Genomic DNA, 6423 nt, shown 5'->3' on the forward strand with positions numbered 1-6423 from the left:
AGAACTTACGTAAGAGCGAGGGATGGGTGGGTATTCAGGATAGGGGCTGCCAGGCAGGGCAAAGTGAAATAAATAGGTCATGCTGATGATGGGGAGGAGGAAGATGTTCAAAGTGTGTGATTCTGGCCTGACTCTGTAGGCTGACTCTCTGCCTTGGCTGAATGAGTGAACACAAGTCAAAAGATCGGGAAGTGGTACCCTGACTGCTGGCAAGCTCTGGCTGCTGGCTTTATCTGTCTCTAATTCATATCTGTCCACACACATAGGGACTGACTGCAATGAGCCCCACGGAGTCATTTGTCTGCTGAGGGTCTATCAACCTCATGGTGCTGAGCAGCTGTAAGGTGGGGGGCATTTGCTGGGAGCAGGAGTGAGATGGAGGTCTGCAGTCACCGGTTTCTAAGTAGGGAGCTGTGTAGCACACGTTCTAATAGGTCTTAATAATAAAAGTCCAGAGTCAGATATTGGGGAAAATGCTGAGAGATTAGATAGGCAAAGGAGCAATACCACGACGACCTTACCTTTCAGCTTCCCAGTTGAAAAGAGTTCCTCTTTCCTCGGACCTTCTCATTTCTTCTCTCCGCTCAGTCCTATCACTTCCTGTCTGTCTGTACAGACCTCCAAACTTCTATGGTTAACTAGTGGCTAGCTTCGCCCTCTGATCTTCAGGCATGCTTTATTTGTACAAACAAGATATTACCCCAGAGCTACGTCAATCTTTATACCCTAGTCATAAGTTTATGTTTCACTTGTGCGCCTTTGTATTTTCTAATACTTCAGAAAGACCCTCAGGTCACCCGAGGGCTGGCCTTTTTCTCCTGGATTAGAACTGGGGTTAGGAGAGAGAGACCTGGTTCACCCACCATGAACCCTGACCAAAATAATGCTCTTAGGCAGGCTTTCTGATGACTGTGGTTAAGCAGGGAAGCATCACCTTTCTTTACGCAGGGATAGTTCAGGAAGGAAGGTCCAGGGATGCGTGACTGACACCTGTTTATTAAATGGCTTTGTGCTACAGTATTTCCATTCTCATATTTTCTGCATCCATGTTCCTATTCTGTGAATATACATAATGCCTCTGTTTAGCAAGGTTTCACGTGAGGGGCAGCAGCCTAGTAAGAAAAGCCATGCCTTGAGGCACTGTCCAGTTGTGAACTTTCCACCCTACAGAGCCTTCTGATAGCACCTGGAACACAGAAAAATATTTTCAGATCCCTGTGAATTGTAGGCGGAGTTTTCTTGTCTTGCAAGCCGCTCCCAAATAACCACATAGAGGCTTAACATTAATTATAAATGCTCAGCCAATAGCTCAGGCTTATTACTAGCTAACTCTTACATTTATGTTAACCCAAACTTCTTATCTATATTTTGCCACGTGACTCTGTACCTTTTCTCAGTATGGCATGCCACCTTGCTTCTCTCTGAGTTTCTCGTGACTCCTCTATGCTACCTTTCTTTTTCCCAGGAGCCTAAGTTTGGTTGTTTCACCTATACTTCCAGCCTGGCTACCAGCCAATCAACTTTTTATTATACCAATCCGAGTGACAAATCTTCACAGTGCACAAAAGGAGTGTTCCACAGCGGTGAATTATTCCATACAGTGTAGTTAAGAGAGAGTTGTGGATCACCATGTGGGTGCTAGAATGAAAAACCAGGTTCTCTGGAAAAATAACCAGCACTCTTAATCACTGAGCCATCTCTCCAGCCCCACCTGGAAAAATTTAAGTCCTTCCCTCCCTCCCATCCTCCCTTTCCTCTCTCCCTCCTTTCTTTTTTCCTTCCTTCCTTCCTTCCTTCCTTTCTTCTCCCCTTCCTTTCTTCCTTCCTAAGAGATAATGCCAAATGTGGGGGTGCTCACAGTGGACTCCTGACAGCTCCCACCACACTACTCATTGTGCTCCACGTTTAATGGATGCCAGTGTGCCAAGCCATTTCTGGGGACTCAATTTGTCCCAGTTGTTCCCAGGTTATAAAAACCTAGCAGTCGTAAGTTTATGGAAATGGTAAAACATTTAGAAAAAGTAAACATTGAAAGCTGGGAGCTGAGCCTGAAATCTGTTCGCCTTTGACAGGACTTCCCCCTCTCTGATGTGAGGCAGTGAGATAGACAGGAATGCAATGCCAGTACTCACAGACCTGGGTCCAGATCTTACCTTCGTCTCCTACACACTGAGACTTAAGAATGACAGCCACTCAATGCCTCAGGTTCCCTGTCAGTAAGAAATGATGTATCAGCCTCACAGATTTCCGCACAAGCACAAAGCCAATGAGCAGACGCAGATGCTAAGACCCCTGCCTTGAACACAGCAGGTCTCCAGGAAGTGCTCACTATTACAATCATCACTGTGTCGCTCAGAACCTTCATTTCATTTCCCCCCATTTCTGTCTGACTCGCTTTTGTCCTGTGATAGGAAATATGGCCATGAGAAAAACACTTAATTCTTAAATTTAACTACTACATCCAGAGAGTTCTTATCTCTCTTCTCTTGCACACGCAAGTGCAAGGAAGGCAGTCTTTTCTCTGCAAGGACCAGGTAGGTGCTCTTCTTGCCCGTGTGAAGTCTGGGTAAGAACTTGACAACTGTTGTAGCACGAATGTGGGTCCCCCAGAAGGTGACAGTGGGCATGGGAAGCTCCAGGGAAGATGATTCCACTGTCAGTTCTCACTCACTAAAGACAAGACATGCCCAAGCATTGCTTCAGAAGTCTACCTTTCCTTATAGATACAATTAGGTGAGATCATATCATATGACAGTGTACCTCTGGATGAGATCATACCAGATTACTGTGCCTTTCACACCAATACAAATGGTGTCCTCTTAAGAAGACAATGTGTCAGGATGGAAAGGGCCCTGTGAGGAGATATGTGGTAGAGGCAACTTTTGTGTAGTTCTTGGAAAGTAATACAGCATTTAATTGAGGTGAGGCAAAATAATCACTGGCTTACAGAAACAAGTGTTTTATGTGAAAAGAATAAAAATGCATATTGTAAAACATCATAAAATACTGAGTTTAAGTTGGATTTCAAGCTATTATAATTTTTGTTCAAAGATGTGTGTTTCTGGTTTTCTAATGCAGTCCTAGAAGCTGTTACTGCTCACAGACCTACAACACGCCAGTCAGTATAGCTCTAGTTTCCTTGTGTGCTGATAAAACCTACAATGTGTGTTTATAGAATCTAAATTCATCTGCATTTTAGCTAACTTTCAATAGCTATAATAAAATTCCAGTAACGAGCTTGATTAGAGAGACAAGAGGTTTATTTTTGCCATGATCTAGATTGGAAAGGCCTAGGCAGTGTGCTACAGGCTTGTCTCCTTCTGCTCGTTGAGCCATATGCATCACATCAGAGAAGAAGCAGATGTGTATTTGACATCTGTGTTTCTCCTTCCCCAAGAGGATTCAGTCATGGGAACTTCCTTCTACTGACCTGAGGTCTCACCTCCAGATGTTGTGACTGGATTATGTTTCTACCCAGACTGTCAATACCGTGAAATCTGGGGGATTGAACAGGTTCATCGTTGGAGGACAGGCTGTGTTCAAACCAGTGCGCTTCTGGCTCCAGTTTTTTGCTTCAACCAAACCAAAATGTGCCCGGTCCCCATATTTTCTAGTCTCTCTGCTTCTTCATATTTTCCTGCCCAACTGGAGGTGTTTCCACTCCCCCTGAATCTGACACCCTCCTTCAGCTCACTCCCCCAATGGCTCAGGTCTCATGTTTGGTTTTGTTTCCAAAGTTCACCTGAACCCTGTATGCACAGCCTGTCTTTGATGGAGACATTGTCCTCTGGGTTAGATTTGAGTCAAGAAACACAGAACTCAAAACCTAAGAGCGCCGTGTTCTTCCTCCTTCCTTTTTGTCCTCTTCCTCTTTTGAACTAGGTTTTATTCTCTCCTGTGGGATCTTTAATAAGGGTTACTTTTACTAGTTAATTTGACTTAGATGCTTTAAGCTTTGTGTATCAGACTTTTCCTTTTACGTTAGCAACCAGCTCCCCAAATTTTTTTATGGTTTTTATTTTTTATAAAATTTTATTATTAGTTTTGGGTGCTTGACCTACTTTGGGCTCATTTCTGGCTAGCTCTTTTAACTTTAATTAACCCATTTCTCTTTATCTACCTTTAGCCTCAGGTGGTTTTTTTTAACCTTTTCTTTCTGTAACTTACTTTCACTACTTCTTGCATCTGAATGGCATCTTGCCCCAGGCGTGTCCCTCATTATCTCCTCCTTCTTCTCTTGTTCTTCTAGGTTTCTCCTCTTATTTATTCTCTCTGCCTGGCAACCCCACCTAATCTTTCTCCAGCCTGGCTATTGGCCATTCAGCTTTTTATTAGATCAATCAGGTGCCTTAGGCAGGCAAGGTGAAACAAATGCAACACATCTTTGCATAATTAAACCCACATTCTTACACGTTAAATAAAGGCAGCATAAACACATGTGACAGCCTCTACCTAATTAAACATGCCACAGCAGCTTTGAGCATCAGTGATGCGCTCATTCACGTCACATCCCACTTCACTGTCACAAAGCTCCTGCCAGATGAGACATTTTCATAGCAGGCTTGACACATTCAGTATACCAAGAAGTAGCAGAGGGAATTGATTTTTTATGTCAATTTATTTGTAATGCAACTCCCAAGAAGTCTTTCTATTGTGTTTTGAAAGTAACAAAAATAAACCTAGGCCTTATAGGCACAAAGACTGAGTGAGTGCTCCCATGAGGATGACCCACAAATCTGAGATACAGTTCAACTTCACCTGGACCGGATCTTCCGAAGTTTTATCCCTTTGTCTATCCAAAGGTGTCTTTCAATGCCACACTGACGCTGCAGAGAAGCTACAGTACCAACAGCAATGCCCACCAGGTGTTCCTGTGTGCTCACCCTGGATGTGTCAGTGAAGAGAAGAATTTGGTCCTTATGCCAGCTCCGTGGGTTATTGTGGAGATGTGAGATGAAAGACCAGTGATGTCTGCCGTACCTGAGAGACAGGGTCTACCGAGCTCTGACACCACCTGCTCCCACCCACAGGATTCATTATCCTATTGCTTCCCTTTTGAGTTCTCAAGTGAAATCTTTTCAGTCAAGATTTGAGGCATTGGGCTTTAAATACTCACATAAACCATTTGCTAATTTGCACTCTCAAGGCCTCCAAGAATATCCCTTATAGATTATAACCAAACATATAAAGATGACTTCATAACTGGATACTCTTAAAACAAAACATATGTTAGTCCAGTCACATTTTGCTTGGACTAAAACCTCTAAAATTATTTTCACAGGTTTACACACTGCATATTTGAAACATTCCTGCCCCAAGTCTTTGTCTTTCCTAACTTAAACAGAAACAGTGAGTCATTCTGTAACTCTGTGTTTCTTTATGTATTATCTATACTCTAGAAAATCCGAAGTTTGCATGTGACGTCTACCCTCTCAGCATCCCTGGGGATTACACAGCAGTAAGATACGCCAGTCTGAAGCATGTATTCTGGCGCCCTTAGACCACAACAGCACATATTAGTCAGTATCATGTCTCTTTGCAAAGCATGATGAGTTAGTCATTGAAACTTTGGCATTGTTTACAGCAGCCAGCTCAGGTCACATCTTGATTACATTAGATTAAATATTTTGCATAATAGAAGTCTTCATTTCCTTCTTCCTGGGCTTCATATCCCTTTCTTAGGTCATTCAGACCAGAGTTGTCTTCTTCTGTTCGCACTGAATGCCAACTTCTGGACAGGTCACCCTCAGGCAGATGGGTTTTGCTCTGGCGTTTCCCTCCCCTCCACAGCAGAGAAGCTGACAACCCATTAGTCACAGCAAAGGTGCTCACACCCTGGCATCTCGCTGCACACAGTGCCAGCCACGAACTGAGCACTCCTGTGCCTGGCATCAAGCTGGGTCCAGAGGTGGCACCAGTGAGAGCAAAGTGGCCTCTGCCCCTGAGAGGTCGTCGGGCACCCCGGGTAATTATGACACAGTCTTGGGCTCAGACAGGCTGGCTTCCTAACTAGCTGTGGGAACAAAGGTTTCTTATTTAACTGCTCTTCACTTTAGTTCCTGTACGATGGTGGATGGCTAAAAGAACCACTTCAAGGAGCTGTCTGTCCTGCAAGAGTTTGAATCTCGTTGTCATAGAAACATAGCTTCCATCTCAAAGGGAAGATGTGAGTTTATTCTAGAGCCAAATATGAGTGACCGGAACTAGTAACATGGAGCTAGGTTACCCTGGGTTGCAGGTTCCTGGGTGGAAGGAGTTCTGAGAGGTTGTATGGTAGCAGAAGAAAGCAAGTCACAAGTCAAGACAACTTGGAAATCCATTGGTGGGCCGTTCTCTGCAGCAGGTCACAGCCAGGCAGCCAGGCCTCAGGTGTCATCATTTGGCAGCATTCTTCGCCTTTTCTTGGTGAGAACTGGGACTTCA

Source organism: Microtus oregoni, unplaced genomic scaffold (genome assembly GCF_018167655.1).
Source record: "Microtus oregoni isolate MIOR12 unplaced genomic scaffold, Mior012 000000F_ref0000247, whole genome shotgun sequence".
Lineage (NCBI taxonomy): Eukaryota > Metazoa > Chordata > Mammalia > Rodentia > Cricetidae > Microtus > Microtus oregoni.